The sequence below is a fragment of the Sparus aurata genome, chromosome 18, assembly GCF_900880675.1.
Source record: "Sparus aurata chromosome 18, fSpaAur1.1, whole genome shotgun sequence".
NCBI lineage: Eukaryota > Metazoa > Chordata > Actinopteri > Spariformes > Sparidae > Sparus > Sparus aurata.
The window spans coordinates 10,569,448-10,590,230 of record NC_044204.1 but is presented as its reverse complement, the minus strand read 5'-3'; the positions used below and the strand labels follow the sequence as shown (position 1 = coordinate 10,590,230).

Genomic DNA, 20,783 nt, shown 5'->3' with positions numbered 1-20,783 from the left:
GAGGGAAACCTCCCTCATGACGGGTAGACGATGTTCTGCCTTAAAGTTCTCGCAGCCCCGTGCAGAGTGTTGTCCACAACCCTTTCTAGCTCAGGCCCGGTTAAGAGGTGCTGCGATTACCTACAAACTGGTTCTTAACGATCACATTCAATGCTCCCATTGTCAAGTTTGCTTCATTATTACAAGAATCTTCTCGCTTATGGGAGATTTTCTCTCTGCTACATGTCATTAGCGGTCCCCTGAGGCTGCCTGCCTCACCAAGAAAAAAAAAAAAGAAAAAAAAAATGCTATCAATAAGACAGAATGGCCCAAATACTATAACAGGTACGATGCCCGAGCCCCCAGAGTGAGTAATTAGTTAGCGGCCCTGACTGAAAAAGCAGTTTCTGTGGCTCATGTCATCAAGTGATTTCTTTTTTAGGGTGCTTTTGTTAAACAGAAGAACAATATTGCCTTCAGCATTCACACAAATAAAACTAAAGAATTCCCTGAAGGCGAAGAACATATGTTGTGAATGCCTCCTGCATTCACAACCAACAATATAACAATAGAACAATAGAACTAATAATAACTCAGTCCCTTCAGCAATTCAATGATATCTGGGATTAAGCAGTCCCGAATTGTGGGGACTGCTTAATCCCAGATATCATCGAATCGCTGAATTCCTCATATGAGGAATGGATAGGAATCCTCAAGACCAGGGCGCAGGTGTTGGCTTTCGGAAATGTCCTTCTCTGGCTGTTACTTTGCTGATGCAAAAACACAAGTGAAGGCACCACACCGAAGCCAAGAGGTGGGATCTTGTCTGCCCCTGTGCAGAACATGAGGACATCCTCCAAGGTAATACGGACTGGCTCAAGTCCATCCTCTGTTAGCACTGTATCTCCTCCTGCAATGTAAATGATGTGATACATGTAAAAGAAGTGATTCTGGTTAAATGTTGTTTTACAATTCACAAAGCATAAACAAAATGATCTCCAAATAAATATGTCAGTGTAAATATCAAAACTACCCCTTTAATCTAATGAAGGCAAAATGATTATGATTGCGTTTTGGCAATGGACCTTTTGTTGGATGCTGTGAAACCATGTTCTCGAAAATGGACTATTTCATTGTGAATATATACAGGGTTACCACTGTTTGGTTAACATCAACTTCAAGGACCTTGCAAAGATTTTCCGGGTCCAGTTCCCTCCAATTTAAGGAGCATATGGTGATCCAATGCAGCATGTTTAACTCTAGGCTTCAAGTGAGATGGTCTATAAACCACTATGGATGAAGGCTCACAGTTTATTTCCTGTTAGTAGTTCAGGGAGCCAGCTAAATTGCACGCCTGTGTTTTCTGTGGACAACATACTCCCATTAAGCTGGCCTGCTCCCCCTGCCTTTCCTCCCACCATAAGCTGCCTCCATCAGCTCTTGCGTCCTATTTTAGTTAAAATTATCTTTTTAAAACAATTAAGAAAAAATAATGGAAAAAAACATGATGAAACTTGCATCCACAGAACAATTTTAAAATTTGTCTGTGCCGATACGTTCACATTGACAAAATGCTAGAGTCTTGAACAAACTGAATATAAATGTCCACACGCTGCAGTTGGGTGTTTGGATGGTATTGTCAGGCTTGGACAAAGGAGTGGACTCAGAAGCAGATTGGGAACAATTTAGACCGGCTTTTATTCTGAAAATTTCTTGAGTCTTCTTCAGAAAGACTGTCAAAACAACTTGACTACAAACTCTAATCTCATCAAAAGGACCAGGGCTAAGAAAGCAAAAAACAAACAAGAAATCAATGGAACAGAAAATCCCTCCCGAAGTAGGAAAAACGTCTAAGTCTAGTCTACTCTTGAAAAAACAAACACTATGAAAATTACAAAATGAAAATCGCTCACAAGGATGATCAAGGCAAAAGGCTACAAACTTAAACTACACTATTCTGATTTACAAAAGATACATACAAAAGATCGCTCCACAGGGAGGAAAAACATCGAGGCTATGAAATTAACTGCTCTCAAACAAAAGCAGGCTGACCAAAAGAACTTTATCAAAATAAGATCACTGTTCTCCAGAGGTACAAAAGAAAGTAGAAATACAAACGTGACAGACACTGTGGCAAAGCTATGGATCAGGGCTAGAGGTACTCGACAGGACGACCCTCAGGTGTGACAGGTATGAGATGAACTGACCCTACAAGAATAGGGTCGGACTGTGAAACTGATCTTGTTATGAAGTGAAACTGATTTTTTTTCGGGTCTGGTAGGAATACGCTTCAATATGTAACAAATATTCACAAAACCTCTTGGGCAAGGTATGAATTCAAGCACTTTGAATGACCTATGTCTCTTAAAGCCTATTTTCAAAAATGCTCAAGGGCCTGTTATTTTTTCCTAATTAAAAAACTTACAAGGATTTCAAGGCCCCATGGGAACCCTGTGTATAATGTCAACATATAACATCTCACATATTTTTGTGCAAGAGAGAAATGCAATTTGTGTAGACACTGCAATACCATTCATACTTTGGTTTTCTCTGGCTTATTACTAATCATCTGTTTTGCATTGTTCCAGTGTAAAAAATGCATTGTGTTCTACATTCCCCGATTTCCCTCTAGTTATCAAAGTGTGCATACCCTCTATGTCAATGAGCCAGTCCCTCCAGTGGCCAACTGCTCTCTCCTTCACCAACCGTCGAGAGCTCCCTGCCACACTGAATGTCACCTTAAACAGTGCTGTGACACTCTCAGCCGTCAGTGGGGCAGGGGGGCCTCCAGAGAACATAAGCCGCAATGCTGGCTTCTCTTTAAGTGCGTTCAGCACTCCAAGCGCTTCCAAGCCCTCCTGAAGCCTTGTAAAGACATAACATAGATTACATAGATTACTACCTGCCAATATAAATGCAGTACCCCTTTTAGTTGTAAAAACATAAAAAAGAATGTTAAATTTATCAAAGCTGTAGATAAAATTATATTTCTATAACTACATGAAAAGATCAAAAACAAAAATCAGGGCTTACTTGAAATATAATCGGCTAATTCAGGGAACCTTAGCTTAATGGTTCTGGATGCATAATTCATTTTATTATGGCGTGTGTGTGTGTGTGTGTGTGTTTGTGTGAGTTTAAGGTGTCACGGGTAGTGAAGAAATCTGTTAAATGATCTGATACATATACTGTGTATGCTGATTTAGACTAATCAGTGGCCCATATACGTATACTATGGGGCTTGTAAAATTTCCACCAAAAACATGCTTAACCTGCTTTCTCACTGCATTTTTACACACAGAACCAAACAAGATATCACCAGACTTGTCCTTTAATCTTTCCAATATACAACAGACACAATCAAATCACTTACTGTTTTAGAGGTGCGTCCAGTCGACCCTCCAAGTAATAATTCAAAGCTGACAAAAGAACGTCATCCCTGTCACTGAGGGTCCTGATCACTAATTACTTCAATACACACAAAATATATATCAGTAGGCATCTATTATGTGCTGTAGACATGTGTGAATAAAGTTGTAAATCGCTAAATGGGTGGAGCTGAGCATATTTTCAAAATTTTATAGGACTATTATTTCCATTAATAATTGCTATTCTTGACAATAAAACTGAATTCAAATATCAGTCATATATTTTTTTTGATGTTTTTCTTCATTTTTCCCAGATCTACTAAGCTTTCTCTGCCCATTTACAAGTACTTTATTTGTCACTGTAGAAAACCTCCAATCCAATGATGGTGTAAACTAATGCTCTCCTAACGGTACTGTATTAGGAAACCCTGCCATGTGTGGTCAGCATGTGTCCATTTAATAAAAACCAGAGGATCGGCAACCTTTATAATGACAACTGTCCCTGAGTTAATAAGATAATATTTGCTAAAGTATAATTTCAAGTACCAACCTATGTTTCAATGTAATTTATTACAATCACATGAGCCAAAAGTTATTTTTACATTAGGTCCCTTTTTGTAAAATGTCCTTTTGTTGAAATATAAAAGTTGTATAAATATAAAGTGGTATAAGGTAATCAAATTTTGAATATTGCTAACAGTAATTTGAAACTTGCCTTCTGGAACTGGCTCTGTAACTCAACATCCTCCACCTCCATCAAATCGACAGTGGGAGTCCTTTCCCCTGTCAGCTGGCAGAGCAGTCTTTTCGAAAGAATTTGGGGCCCCACTCCTCCATGAACAACACTGTACTCACTGTATCACTCACAAGTCTGTATGACTCACAAGTCATTTGTTATGTATTGTAGTTGGTTTTAAAGACTTGACAAAAGTGTTGCCCAGAAGGATGCCGGAGAATTCACCGATAAGCTGGAGAAGTTTGTGACATTTTCATCCCGGATGTTTGAGAGGAAGGAATTAAACGCTGGTCCCAAATAAACGCCTGGTCTGTTAAGTGATTGAAACGAATAAACGCCCCGGCTATTATTTGGTATTTTACGGTAGACATAATATACGTAGACGTCTCATAGACTGACGCTGCCCATTGGAGCTGACGTATCAGCGCAGCCGCCATCTTGGATGGGTCCCCAATGCGCACCCCCTGCATTTATTTCTACTGCGGAAGGTGTATTTTTACCGGATTTTCACACAGTTACAAACGGCAGAGATTTAGTTGTGATACAGGGCGCTGTCACAAAAAATATTAAAATAAAATAAAAAATCTTACTTGTGAAAGATAATTCCCCACGATCTGGTAACAATACTGCGCCAGTTATTGGAACCGTAAACTGCACAAAATACGGTCATAGTTGCTCGCTCTCCGTTGATTCCGATTGACTCTGGTGCCAAGATGGCGGCGATGCGAGATTACGTTTTTTTTTTTGGGGGGGGGGGGGGATTCCGTTCCAGCACACCATGAGGCGCGAGGAAAATGACGTAAATATGTACAAAAAAACAGCTGAACCAGTTATAAAAGTATTTTGTCCGAATGTTGTTATCATGTTCAAGTCACATCGGGCAGGGACGCACATCGGATAATGACAGCCACTACAGCATTTCAAATAAATGGCATAACGTTATAATAAACTCACCTAGCCATATCTTTTGACGCGTTTTGACACGTTTCCAGCCGTTGTATGTTTTCCAAAGTTGTGTGTACCAAAACTGTATGTCCAAGCAATGGAGCCCGTTTACCCCCTTGGTGCCCTACCACCCGAACATGAAATTCGCGGGTTTGGTAAACATTTCCATGGTAACAGCGAGCTCCACCATTCACATACGTCGCTGTTACACTATAGGATTGTAGGTAGTGTAGTACTTTTCCGTGACATCGTAAATAAAACGTGTTTTATTTAAGACAAGGTTGTAATCATATGGACTTGAGGCTTCTACAGGATCATATACCATCATTTCACAATCTAATAGGTCGTGGAAAATCTACTTTGGATGGTTACGACATTCTTCTTCTTCTTCTTCTTCTTCTTCTTCGGCAGGCTAGATGCCTGACGGCACATTGCTGCCTCTCCCCGGTTAACCATGGAAGTGCATCAAAGGGAAAGAACTGTTGCTGATACAACATTCAGGACTGGTTTTCTGACGGTTTTAAGAGGTGCTGGAGGCCTATTTTGAAGGAGTAGTCCATAATTTAATGCCCTGGGCCCTGACAAAAGACCTGGGGGGTATTCCAGAAAGCGGGTTTTGTGAAAACTCTGAGCTACTCTGTGAACATAACCTGCTCACTACCTGAAGAAATCCTGAGTCTGACGGAGCTGTCTGACAGCGGCAGTCCTTCCCTTCTCAGTCAGATCATGTTGAAGCAGAAATTATTCACATAGTTTTACACCAGGAGGAGAATTTAAATTCATTTAGATGAGCTCCGTCACTACCATGGCATGTCCTTTTGATAATGATCCCGTGGATGAAGGTGCAGCATTACTGCGCAGAGAATCAAATATTCGTCGGGAGATGATTATCAGGCCGCGCATAGATGTTCTTGCATTTCCAGACAGTTCTCGTTTTTGAGCGGTACCGTTTCACGTCACAGTCCATCATTTACATACACAACCTAATCCGTCCTTACATTTCCAACATTACCAACCGAAGTCATGCTCTCACATCCCAGCAGATATTGTGTGTTGCGCTGCGTTTTTTTTTGCAAATGGGAGTTTTTTAAACAACGTCGGAGATGCAGAGCACTTGAGCAAGGCAGCTGTATGCAGAGCGGTCAGAAAAGTGTGCTACTACCCATCTTTGTCATTTTCAGCTCCTCTGCCTCCGTTAGAGGTGGCGGTGCTGGGCCACCACCCGTTTTACGGGCATCTGCTTTCTTTCTGTTGACTGAATAGAGTCTGTGTTAGATTAAATAGGCTTAATTATTTAACAGAACATGATATAGATGAGAAGACATTTATGTGTGTGAAAACAGCATTATGTTGGGGATTAAACAACTGTACAGTCAAACAGCCACTTAATATTTACTTTACAATGTAAAACATGATCAAAATGAGGTATCCCCATGATATTATGCCGAGGTCGAATGTTTTTATCTTTCATCTTAAGCTGCTGCCAAGTGCGCTTCTCCCCCGCGGGATTGCACCTAAATTAAATAAATTAATAGGCTACCACTCAAGCAGTTTCCCCCTGTAATATTATTGTGATTGCAAAGGACTACATTTAAACTTACGCATTGACCCGAGCACCAATGTTCTCCCACGCCGTCTCCCTCTCTTTTGCTGCTGCAGCGGTCTTACACTTCCTTCTAAAAACGTGCTCAAACTCACCGTATGAGCGCATTAATATTTCCAATTCCAGTGGGGTGAAAAACGTAGCCCTCCTCTTCCCCGTTGCCATGGTGACTCGTCGAATCGGGGCTCCATTGATGCTGTCTTTTTATACTTGTAGTGCACACGCTTAACTCCAGGTGAAACTACTCCAAGTTGATCAAACTAACTCAAATCAGCTGTTCTGGAACCGAAAACTCAGATTTTCCTATTTCAGAGTAGATCAACTCAGAGTTCAGGGTTAGACTCAGAGTTTGTTGAACCTGCTTTGTGAAACGGACCCCTGGTCCCGACCAGGTTAGGTTCATAAAGTATGTTACCATGGTAACTGACCGAGATCTTAAGTTACCTCTCTCTGTGATATATATATATATATATATATATATATATATATATATATATATATATATATATATATATATATATATATATATATATGTACACACACATATATATATCAGAAATATATATACTTAATTATATAGATATATAATTACGTTTTCTTTTTTTTGCATTGTGGTATTGATAGTTTTGATCCAAGTAGCCTACTTCTTCCAACACTCAACACTATGTGTAACTACAACAATCACTGAACAATGGTACCATGTAGTGGATAAAATCCGCTATAAATATTTCCCTAGAAACATTGTTAAATTTGGACATGGACTTTTAAATTTTGCAATTTTGAAAGCAGGACATGGCTTAGACACACTGTCGAAGACTGACTGTCAAAACCGGTTTGTGTGAGTAGCCTGCACCAGTGAGACATTAAAGATATTAGAGGGAGTGTTGCTGGCTTCTTGTTCTGCTTAGGCCTAGTCTATTCAGTCAAATTTCAATGCTGCAACTGCTCAAAAGAAAAACAAAAATTGAATCCAAAGGATGAGCATAGTACAGGCTATGCACTGTAGGCCTACTCTGTTGTTCCCAATATACACGAAACTTAAAACATGTTAACATATAAAACATGTAAGCTATTGAAAGACTTGAATTCCTTCAATTAAGTTGGGGAAAGTCACACTGACGACCAGGCGAACCATCACTTGCCCCCCCCCCCCCCCAAAAAAATCCCTGATTATGCGGCACGTTTTCTTAAAAAATGCAATGAAATATGCGGGATATTTATGCAATTTTGTGCGATGAAATTGCGGTAACTCCCAAAATTTGTGGTTTGATGATAAAAAGAGAGAAAAAAAAGTGATTCCCCCAACACCCTGTTCTCACTAGGCTACTACCATAATGTAAAGAGTCATTTCTTATTACTTCCTATGATAAGCAGCATACTACAACACAGAAAGTGCTGGGAATATTTAAGTTCTTGTTTTATTTCAGACCTTAATAAAAACATGGCTCAAACTTACAAAACAATGATGAGTCAAACAAGGTCTGTAGCTGAACAAAAGGAATATGCTACAAGTTCTGTAAAAATGAATAAAGAAAATAAAAAATAAATAAATAAATGTGTTTCCTGTTTTACAGAGGTAGCTATACAAAACGGACATCTTCTGTTAAAATAAGTGCTTCCAAAAGTGCTTCCAATGGACAAAGTGCAATCTCTTACTGTACCATACATTTACATACTTCTAATATACTTACAACTGGAAGGTTTTTGAAACTAGTATGATTTTTTTTTGTTGGCAAATGAGAATGAGTTGCGGGCTTCATCATGGCTTCATCGCTTTTTGATGATGTTCACGTCGCGTAATTACGTCACTTCATAACATTCCCATGGCAACAGGGGAAAATGGCTGCTCTTGTGTGAAGCAAACACAACATTTTTCAACTTTCTGATGAGATATATGTGACTTTTTTGCAACAAGAATGCGGGGATTATGAAATTATGCAAGCCCCGCATATTTTGCGCGGAAATCTGCAATTTATGCAGCGAAAGTGCGGCGTATTTGAAAAAAATGCAGCCCCCGCATAAATATGCGGACTTTGGCTGATTATGATTTGAATTATGCGATCGCATAATCGCGTTTTTCTGGAGGGACTGTCTGACACACACAACCTGTATGACTCTGAGCAGCAAGTTGAGGTGACAATGAGGGCGCCCCAGCGCCCACTCCACTAAGGGAAATGAGCGGCGCTAGTCTAGAAAACTGGCGATTTTTTTTTTTTTTTTTTCCCGTGAGGGCGTGCGCCCTCACATGGATTGCGCCCTGGGCGGTCGCCCACATTGCCCATAGCAAAAACCGGCCCTGCTGACGACGGTGTTCAAGGACGTACATTTTTTTTTCTTCCAACTTTATTGAAAGTTGCTATAACGTACAATATTACGTTATAGCGTTTCCGTACAATAGTTACACATATATGACAGCAAAACAAGAGTTAAACAAAAGAAAGGACAATCGAATTAACAATAAAACAATACATACAGTTCTTGGTGACAGGACTCCTAATCCCATGAGAATTGTAATTATAATTGTTGTGACAGATTATTGTTTGAACACTTCTGAGTGTGACGACGTACTTTCGTGACAACGTACTTTGGTGACGACGTACTTTGGTGGCGGCGACGTACTTTGGAGACGACGTACTGTGGTGGCGGCGACGTACTTTGGAGACGACGTGTGTTTCAGGCGTATATTTTGTTAGTAATTCTAACATACGCCGTCGTCACGTCGCCGTCGATACACGTTCTTTCAATGCACTCGCCGCGAAGTCGCCGCCGGTGTCTCATCTGCTGTCCCATTCACTCCCATTCAAAAATCCACACGGTCAGGCGGTGACGGAAGGGGAGATTGCTCCTTCTCCTTCTCCTGGTAATCCTTGCATTGGCACTATCCACCCGCCATAATTGAAGAATCTGTTCAGCTCGTTTGCCCTCTCCAGGCTGCCCGATGACTGTCTGCCGCTCACCTTACACCCAGTGATCTGCTTCATACCAGTCCACACATCCCTCACTTTGTTCTGCTGGAGTTTAGTCTCCAGCTTCCTCCTGTAGGTGTCTTACAGGCCCTCAGCATATCCCTGAGTTCATGCTGCACTCTCCTCAGTTCTTCCCTGTCTCCAGACCTGAACGCCCTCTTCTTCTTGTTAAGAAGGACTTTCAGGTCATTGGTGATCCACGGCTTATTATTAGGGAAGCAGCGTACAGTCCGGGTTGGCATGATGGTGTGTTCACAGAACCTGATGTATTCTGTGATGCAGTCGGTCATGCTGTCGAGATCCTCTCCATGTGGCTCAACAAGTGCATCCCAGTCTGTCGACTCAAAGCAGTCCTGTAGTGCGTCAGCAGCCTCCTGAGTCCACCTCCTCACGCTCCAAGTGTGGACAGGCTGCCGCTGAACAAGAGGCATATACTTAGGGGTCAGCAGAACCAGGTTGTGGTCAGATCTTCCAAGAGGGGGGAGGGCTGTGGGACTGTATGCATCCTTAGCATTTGCATACAACAGATTCAGTGTGTTACAGTCTCTGGTGGGGCAGTCAACATACTGGTGAAATGTTGGAAGGGTTTTGTCCAGTGAGACGTGATTAAAATCCCCAGTGATGACAATAAATGCGTTAGGATGCTGCGTCTGTATCTGGGCAACAGCGGAGTGGATGACGTCACAGGCCACCGCTGCATCAGCTGAAGGAGAAACGTACACACCGATAATGATGGCGGACGTGAATTCCCGGGGCAAATAATAAGGCCTCATCCGGGATTACACCACCTCTCACTCACGTACAGTGCAATCCCTCCTCCTTTTTTCTTTCCGCTGCTTGTCACGTCCCTGTCCGCCCGAACAGTGCTGAAGCCGGGAATCGCCACGCTGTGGTCCGGGATGTTTGAGTGAAGCCATGTCTCCGTGAAACACAACACACTGCACTCACGATATTCCCTCTGAGCCTTTATCAGCGCGGCGAGCTCGTCCGTCTTGTTCCCCAGAGACCTCACGTTCCCCATGACGATCACCGGTACAGCCGGTCTGTGTCTCCTCCTCTTCACCCGGCTCTGCAGCCACGGCGTCTCCTCCGCAGCTCCTTCAGGTCCTCAGGCCTGGCTCCGGGTAGCAGTGCAGGTTCACACAGCGCAATCAGCTGGTCGCGTGTGTAAACAATGCGCTTAATGATGCACTCCTGACCCTCCGTTGCTAGGGCTAGCAAAACATCACAAAAAGTGCCGTAAAAGTTCAAAAAAGAAAAAAAAGAAAGGTGTTCGTCCTCTCTCAGTCTCCGGAGAAGAGCCGCCAAAAGTTCAGCGAAAACCAGAACACAAACACAACACAAATACAACAAAAACTACGAAAAAACTTAAAAACCCACGGGAGCTGCTGTTACAGGCTGCCACCTAGTACGGCGCCATAGCAACCAATGGGCTTATTGTTGTAATTATGTTGCCCCCTAGTGGTTTACTCATGGTATAGACAGTCAGTGTCATTCAGTTCTAACAGCCTGGTAAATTAGTCCGCCAAATGTTATTGTATCAATGACCTGTTTGCATTAAAATCACTACATCCTGTAAAATCACTATACTGCTGTAATTATTTTACTGTAGGCTACTTAAGGGTTCAGGGTTAATGATTACTATATGATTATGGTCCAAAACAACATCAAATGCAGTTTTTCCATCAAGGTACATGAAACTTGTGTTGCCGGCTGGCTCCCAACACCGCGCATGAAGTGGGCCGGTCTGTCAATGACTCCCGGGCCACTTTTCCCCCCCAGTCCGCCCCTGGCTGCAGTTTAACAAGCAATTATACGCAGCCTGCAACTGACTTGTACCTCTTGCTCTTGAGTCAAGCCTGTTTCTTGTTTTGTTTTTTTCAATTTAGAAATCTTAATTTTAGATTACAAACAAGCAGACAATAGGCAAAATAGATATTCATACAAATAAGCAGCAGGTGCTGGCTCAATTTGCGGCAGCGGCACCCACTGCGGCATCTCTGGTGGCACTCCCAGATGCCGCAGCTAGGTGCCGCTAGCAGTCGCGGCAGGTGCCGCTGCATGCCAGGAGGTGCCGCTGCATGCCAGGAGGTGCCACTGCATGCCAGGAGGTGCCACTGGATGCCGGGAGGTGCTACTGGATGCCGGGAGGTGCCGCTGCATGCCAGGAGGTGCCACTGGATGCCGGGAGGTGCCACTGGATGCCGGGAGGTGCCACTGGATGCCAGGAGGTGCCGCTGCATGCCAGGAGGTGCCACTGGATGCCGGGAGGTGCCGCTGCATGCCAGGAGGTGCCACTGGATGCCGGGAGGTGCCACTGGATGCCAGGAGGTGCCGCTGCATGCCAGGAGGTGCCACTGGATGCCGGGAGGTGCCAGTGCTTGTGCCACTGCATGCCGGGAGGTGCCAGTGCTTGTGCCACTGCATGCCGGGAGGTGCCAGTGCTTTTGCCACTGCGTGCCAAGAGGTACCACTGCTTGTGCCGCTACCTGTGACATCTGCCTTGGCATCCAGGAGTGCCAGCAGAGATGTCGCGGCACATGTCGCGGCAAATGCCGCTGTTTGGGCGAGATGTCGCGGCAGAAGCTGCTGTTTGGTGGGGGTGCCACTGCTTGTGCCGCTACTCGTGACATCTGCCGTGGCATCTAGGAGTGCCAGGAGGGATGTCGCGGCAGATGCAGCTGTTGGGGGGAGATGTCACTGCTTATGCCGCTGTATAGGCGAGACAAGAGGGTCTGGCTGCCTCCAGCGCGAGGCTGCTTCCCGTACAGACTCCGCTCTTCGACCGCATCCAGCATAGACAAATACATAGACGCCTCATTCAGTGTTGGACCGTACGTCGACGTCGCCGCCATATTGGATGTGGCAGCTCCGCCCCGTGAACTAACACAAGTCAATGGAGTGAACTTTATAAAGCGCCTTCTACACAGTGCTATGAGTTAATGCCTCATTTACACATTCACACACGTACGGGTATATTCAGGAAACAGAGGAACCAAAAACAACGTCTGTAACGTCTGATTTAAAGTTTAGTTTATTTGAAAACAGGGACAGTGCACATTAATAACATTACTGTAAATGCGCCAGAATTAGCCAAGAGGCTATTTTTCATCTGTAGTCCCTAGACAGATGTTAAAGTCACCCTAAAAACAGAACAGAATATAATATGATTAAAAACGTTAACTACTCCTCATATGTTCAGTATACAGGTAAGCACCAAACCATTTTATAATGTTTTCATGAGTGTTTACAGCTGCTAATGTATGTAACGCTGTTACTGTGACCTGGCAGCTGCTTATATTTGCCGACTTTGCTATATAACTTTCAACATAAATGCCAAAAAGTAAAACAGACAGTTTCCAGCTACAGCAGATCTACTGATTGCGTTTCAGATTTGCCCCTCGCTGTCCACCGTCAAAATTGATCAAGTTGCGCAAGGCACGGGTCGGGTATTGGTAAACATCATGACCGGCCACCGCTGTCAACGTTTTTTATGCCTCTGATTCATGTCTTCATGTCGCTCCGCAAGAAGTCAATTTATTTGTCACAATGGAACTTCATTCAAAGCAGAGCTCCACCAAAGAGCCTGCAATCGTTGCGGGAGGTTCTCTGATGTGTCAGTGTTTCCCCTACATGCATTCTGCTGCGGGATATTCAGCGCTGAAACATAAAAAAATATACTTTTTTTTTTTTTTTCGTTTAATATCATGGGCGAATGGCGAATTTAAGTTGCACACAGTGAAAGCACTACACCCTAAGTTGTCTTAAATCGATTATTATTGTCGCTATTTGTATAATTTCTACAAATCACCGTTTAAGTTGAGTGACTGAAATCCTCGCCATCCTATTCAAAGGCTGCAACAGGCTTCCCATCGAACCGGGGTGAAGTTAGTTTCAGGTTGGATATTCGGCGGATATTCACTCGGGTCCAGCCGCGACTTTATGTTCACCCAGTGTCAGCAGCAGGAGGACACTGTGTTCTAAGAATTTTGGACGTGTGGGGCCAACTAATTCTTTCTTAGCTGCAGCCAACATCGGGACAAACTAAATGTAAAGAGAGACATAGTGGAACCGTATATTTTCCTGCTCTTTTGTCCTTTGCCAATCACACCTATGAGCAGTAGAGGAAGAGGAAGAAGTAGTAGTTTAGATAGTTCCCTACTAAAAAAAACAATCAGTGGGCAATTAACAGCTATCCCTATGCTGTTCAGTGTTTCCTACAGGAAATCTTGTCGTGATTGTGAACACTTCAGTGGCCGGTCAAAACATATTTTGGCTCTTTCTTGACTTTGAATGGGAGCATCTACGCTGCAATTAACCGTCGTGCATCAATAAAATATGTCTGATTCTGATTGATATATTATGACGTCAGTTGTCCATATTTAAACTTAAATTTAATGAAACAAGTTGACAGTATGGGAGACAGACATCACATTTACATGTCATGATCTGGTTATTATGGACACAGATTAAATATTTAACTGTCATGTATCATCACAGTAACAGCGTTACATACATTAGCAGCTCATGAAAACATTATATAATGGTTTGGTGCTGACCTGTATACTGAACATATGAGGAGTAGTTAACGTTTATAATCATCAGACGTTACAGACATTGTTTTTGGTTCCTCTCTGTTTCCTGAATATACCCGTACGTGTGTGAATGTGTAAATGAGGCATTAACTTATAGCACTGTGTAGAAGGCGCTTTATAAAGTTCACTCCATTGACTTGTGTTAGTTCACGGGGCGGAGCTGCCACATCCAATATGGCAGCGACGTCGACGTACGGTCCAACACTGAATGAGGCGTCTATGTATTTGTCTATGCTGGATGCAGTCGAAGAGCGGAGTCTGTACGGGAAGCAGCCTCACGCTGGAGGCAGCCAGACCCTCTTGTCTCGCCTATACAGCGGCATAAGCAGTGACATCTCCCCCCAACAGCTGCATCTGCCGCGACATCCCTCCTGGCACTCCTAGATGCCACGGCAGATGACACGAGTAGCGGCACAAGCAGTGGCACCCCCACCAAACAGCAGCTTCTGCCGCGACATCTCGCCCAAACAGCGGCATTTGCCGCGACACCTCTGCTGGCACTCCTGGATGCCACAGCAGATGTCACAGGTAGCGGCACAAGGAGTGGTACCTCTCGGCACGCAGTGGCACAAGCACTGGCACCTCCCGGCATCCAGCGGCACAAGCACTGGCACCTCCCGGCATCCAGCGGCACCTCCCGGCATCCAGTGGCACCTCCCGGCATCCAGCGGCACCTCCCGGCATCCAGCGGCACCTCCCGGCATCCAGTGGCACCTCCTGGTATGCAGCGGCACCTCCCGGCATCCAGTGGCACCTGCCAGCATCCAGTGGCACCTCCTGGCATGCAGCGGCACCTGCAGCGACTGCTAGCGGCACCTAACTGCGGCATCTGGGGGTGCCACCAGAGATGCCGAAGCTGGGTGCCGCTGCCGCAAATTGAGCTTGCTGTCTCTCCAAATAACACCAGTTTGCAAATAATACATATCAAAAATATAGCTAAACAACATATATAAAATAATAAATTAAGAATATGTAAAAAAAAAAAAATCTTGATTGGACATATGAATTCCTTTGAATATGATAAATACAGAGACTGTACTGTACTGTGTCAAAAGATTCTGCAAGAGTAAATGACAAAAATCGATCAGTTTGTTGGTCTTCAGTGGCAGTTTTACTCAGGCTACTCAATATCAAAACCCAACAATATAACAATATAAATATATTAGAACAATATAAATAAATAATAAAAAAATACAATCTCAATTATATTAGATCAAATAATACAATGATAATATATTTCATATGAGAATCACAATAAAACACAAGTATGTACAATATGCTATACTACAAAATGTAATGGAAAAATAATAAAAATGTGTTTTCATTCTCTTTTTCGTATTTTTCTAAATCTCAATAAAATACAGATTATATAAATATAGGCTATATGTATACATACAATATTAGAAACCATAAATCCTTGTAGATCTCCATCAAAATAAACACATCTTATACTATAATGTATCACACTCAATGTTGCCCGTTTCCACTAACACAGGATGTTTACAGTTGCTATGACAACAAGTGAACACTAACGGTAGCATATTAGCTCAACTGCTGGATCAATAAACACCCATAAAATGCCAATTTGGGGAAGTAAAGAAAATCAACGCTAACCATCAACAGCCATTACCCTTAGGACCTTAACAAATGTATTGCCACAAGACGTGATATAATATTTAGAAAATTAAATGCGTTGATCCTTGCGGAGTTACGCTAGCTTATTGACGGTGGTTTCCACTATAGCGCCGTCATTAACAGTAGCCTACAAAAACACTTAAAGGAGAACTTCGGTCGATTTAAACATGCAGCTTCATTGCTCAAGCTACCCTTGACTTGCGAGTACCAAAGACGCGAACAAATTTGGTCCAGCCATTACAGAGCTCCGTGAACGGAGATGTAGCATTGAACGCTAACTGCATGGGGTCAGAACTTCACGCTGTGTTTTAAGCATCTTAACATGCTCCACATCTCACACCAGAAGTTATGCAACATCAGCAGACACCTTAGCACACAGCACTGTAGCGTGTATGACTCAAAATGAATAAAAAAGTAGTTAAAATAGTGTGTTTGTGCAAGGAGCTACTTACCTGTTTGTTGACATCCGCGTCTTCCGGTAGCTAGACCAAACTAGCGTATCCAGCGAGTGTGCACTTAACAGGCTTAACAGGCTATTGTAGGGCTCATGGCTCATGACAGGTTGTAACATGGACATGTACATTATGAACATACACACGAAAATGCTGGAATACGTTTCCGTCTCCGCCAGTGAGGGAGTAAGTGCACGCTCGACGGATTGACTAGTTTGGTCTAGCTACCGGAACACACGGATGTCAACAAACAGGTAAGTAGCTGCTTGCACAAACACACTATTTTAACTACTTTTTTATTCAGTTTGAGTCATACACGCTACAGTGCTGTGTGCTAAGGTGTCTGCTGATGTTGCATAACTTCTGGTGTGAGATGTGGAGCATGTTAAGATGCTTAAAACACAGCGTGAAGTTCTGACCCCATGCAGTTGGCGTTCAATGCTACATCTCCGTTCACGGAGCTCTGTAATGGCTGGACCAAATCTGTTCGCGTCTTCGGTACTCGCAAGTCAAGGGTAGCTTGAGCAATGAAGCTGCATGTTTAAATCGACCGAAGTTCTCCTTTAACGTTACGTTACTAATATAAGAAAGTACAATAATTTGAACAGAGCAATATAGACAGACTCAGGGGCGGGCTGGCCATCGGGAGGTTCAAGAGTATTCCTGAACGGCAGGTGTGACAGTTTAACTGGCGTTCATTTTAACTGGCGAGGGTCCCAGATGTGCTGGAGGTGTGGTTTGAGAATCCCGTCTGGAGAGGGGTCCTCGGCCATGTCCGCTAACCAGGAAAAACATACCGATCGCCCTGCTCATTGATCCAAGTCATGTATATGTGTATTCGTTTTGACGTGGCATGAACTCTACTATTCCACACGGAGATGCCGACGTCTGCGACCTGCAGACCACTGTTAGACGAGCGCTACAAAGCACGCAGTGACAGTGTAGGTGACTGTGACGATGCCTGTCCGAAAAAACGCAACTGTCTATAAATCGTCCAAAAGTGCGTGTTGTCGGTTTCATATCTTTGTCGTGAATGTCTGTACTCACAAACAACTCATGGGTAGAACAGTATGAGGCATTTGTTCACGCCGAGCGGCTCGAGAGCAGCGTGGAGACGCTGTTAGCTGTTGGCTGTGGGGCTGAGTGCGCAGCGTCCAGGTTAACTTGTGACACCTGTTACCATCGGGTATTTCTTTTATTCCGCGCTGCGCTCAAATAGTTACTGAATGAAAGCCACCATTCCCAGCCGCATACATAGTTATTAAGCCAAAGTCAAGTCGATGTGAAACCTGTATAATGTCATACAGTCTGCTCGTCAAAGAGTCTACAGAGTACGTTGACATCCAGCCAAAACTCAGCGTGACGTCAGTCAGCTGTGGCAATGCGAGAGACGCCCATATCAACCTGTGATACAAACACCTGTACCGACCGTGGTTCATAGGAAAGCCCAGACATGTATCTCACTCTTCTCAAGGTATAACGACGGATATCAGAAGGGAGAAGTTGATTCCTCACCAGAAGTTAGGGCAGGTGTCAGCAAACTTCACTTTCAAAAGATAGTGAAGTAATCATTCGGTCCCTCACCACAAAAATCTGGGGCTGCAAAACATATTTGTGAATTATAATGAAGGTAACGCAGCCTAGACAGTCAAACTTAGCCTATCAAGTTTTATAAGAAGCCAAAATAAACATTAATGTATATTTTTACATGACATGTCACGTGGCAACTCTGCAGTGGGCTACTATTACAGTAAAATATACTTGAACTTCGCTTTTCCATTTCAATGATGCCATGTTTTGGTGTATTTATTGAATAAAAGAAGTAGTCTACAATAGAAATGTGAAAATATACCAAATAAAAAGTTGCCTCATTTGAAAATAAATAAGACACATAGTGTTTTATTTATTCTAATTTTAAAAAACAACCAACCAAAAAAAAAAAGAACACAAGACAGTTTACATTTTATTCTAGTCCACTCCAGAAAGTTAATCCTTTTTTTATCCGTAACCACATACAGCGATCAACCCCGGGCTTGAACTTAAAATACAATGCTGTTAACTCAGGATCATTCAATTAATCACAACTTGATAACAACATATACAATTCTGTGTGTAGGCTGAACATTTTATGTCGGAGAATATCAGAATCACTGTAGACCTAAAACACTGATGATGATAAAAAAGATTAATTTTAATGTAAAGAGGCGCGCAGGGAGCCGCTGCAGAGGCGCAAAATAGCTTACCTGTTTGCCAAAATCATGTGTTTCCCGTTCAGATTCAGTGAAATGCTGCATGTAGTGTTACACATCATGTGTTGGTCTACTGTGTGGGACTACTTTTGTGAAGGATGTGACAGCTAAAATAAAGTCCTGCTGACATTACTGTTTTCTTTCCTTTTGTAACAACTGTGGGTCACTCTTGGTACTGTGTGAGAGCGCACATAGGGCTTGCATTGCATCTTGAATGTAATATTGTCCACCACGATGTTGGATTTGTTTTCTGCTGTAACACAGGGCTGGTGTGTTGCCCATGGGTTGATTTGGTGGTTGTAAATGATGACAAATGGGGAACACAGCCAAAATTCTAAAACGTGGATGCTTCACAAACTGTTCAACACAGTAGCACAAAAGACGCACGCACACGCACACACACACACACACACAGTGAAGGGAGAGTCAACTTCTCCCTTCTGATATCCGTCGTTATACCTTGAGAAGAGTGAGATACATGTCTGGGCTTTCCTATGAACCACGGTCACGGTCAGTACAGGTGTTTGTATCACAGGTTGATATGGGCGTCTCTCGCATTGCCACAGCTGACTGACGTCACGCTGAGTTTTGTCAGGATGTCAACGTACTCTGTAGACTCTTTGACGAGCAGGCTGTATGACATTATACAGGTTTCACATCGACTTGACTTTGGCTTAATAACTATGTATGCGGCTGGGAATGGTGGCTTTCATTCAGTAACCATTTGAACGCAGCGCGGAATAAAAGAAATACCCGATGGTAACAGGTGTCACAAGTTAACCTGGACGCTGCGCACTCAGCCCCACAGCCAACAGCTAACAGCGTCTCCACGCTGCTCTCGAGCCGCTCGGCGTGAACAAATGCCTCACACTGTTCCACCCATGAGTTGTTTGTGAGTACAGACCAGTGGCGGCTGGTGACTGAAAAAATTGAGGAGAACAGGAGGAAAACCAGTCCACGGTGTCATGTTATTTTATACAAGTCAATTACTTATCCCTACTTTCTTATATTTAATGAAAACTAAGCAATAAAACAATGACTTATAAGAATTCTTTAAAAAACATTTTATTAAATGGCTAATATACAAGACAAAAAAAATACCACTGTATACCCCTTCTGGGATTTGATCCCCAGTCACCTGCTCTACTCACTGTGCTACCACAGCAATCAATGTACACACTTCAGGACAGCACAGGACATCACACACACATCACTCATCGCAATCGCCTGGTCGTGCCGTTAACGGTATGTCCTCCAGCAGGACGAACGAAACGAAAACTATGAATTATTTTTCTGACTGCTTCGCTCTGATTTCTACCAGAAATTTGCTTATATTTCCTTTGAAACCGATTCCAATATCGCTGAAAACTCCATATTTCTTGTCCGAGCATGGCGGGCAGTGAAAGCTGTAAAATACTGTATTGACCCGAATATAGGACGACCCTGATAATAAGACGACCCCTCTATTCAAGACTAATCTTCAGAAAAAGACTCTGATATCCAAAATTTGTTTCTCAGTAACAAACTCACACACCTTCCTGTCAGTCTCTTGGAAGCGGCCGCTTAGAGGACCACGATAAGCTTGTCTCTTACTGTTAGCGTTTTCAGACGATCTTTTTGGACCCGCCATCTTCGGACGTTACACTCCGTAACTCCATATTTCTTGGCTGGCTGACAGTTGTTTGGCGTCTCCGCTGCATTGATCTCCATTATCTTAAAATCAGCATCATAGCTCCGCCTCAGATGTCTGTTAACTTGCCACTTTTGATCCACTTTGCTCTGTAAAATCACCGCGTCTCTCCATTTTTCATCTCCTGTCACTTCTTCTCCGCTGTGATTGACAGATAACCGCAGCCACAGTGTAAGTGACGTCTCTACAATAAGATGTCGCCCTCTGCCGTTGCGGTCGCGTAGCGACCCAGACAACTATCAGCATGTGTCAACGGTTAGACCCCGATTATAAGACGACCCCACTTTTTCACATAATTTTAATCGAAAAAAAAACAAACAAAAAACTCGCACTATAGTCGGGTCAATACGGTACATAGAAGTATTTTTTGTTTACGGCTGTATAAATGTGAGAATGAAATTTGGGAACTGTTATTGGACCAACCTGCTGCCAATCTTGTATTCTGGTTGCTGATTGGTAAGGGAGGACGTCCTCCCTTAGCGCGTCATTTTACGTGTCATAGCCATTCATAGATCATCATGAAAAAATCCTGAATGCATTAAGTGAATGGAAGGAGATCCCTCCC

At 43.2% G+C, this 20,783-nt stretch overlaps 1 long non-coding RNA gene across 1 annotated transcript; it reads right to left on the bottom strand.

The window, feature by feature from the left end:
• Positions 1–638: 638 nt before the first annotated feature.
• On the bottom strand, positions 639–20,166 carry LOC115568430 (uncharacterized). Its single transcript, XR_003981396.1, has 3 exons — positions 20,122–20,166; positions 2,630–2,844; positions 639–889 (listed from the first exon to the last, which is right to left on the bottom strand). It is a non-coding gene; the product is annotated as an uncharacterized LOC115568430 (long non-coding RNA).
• Positions 20,167–20,783: the final 617 nt, after the last annotated feature.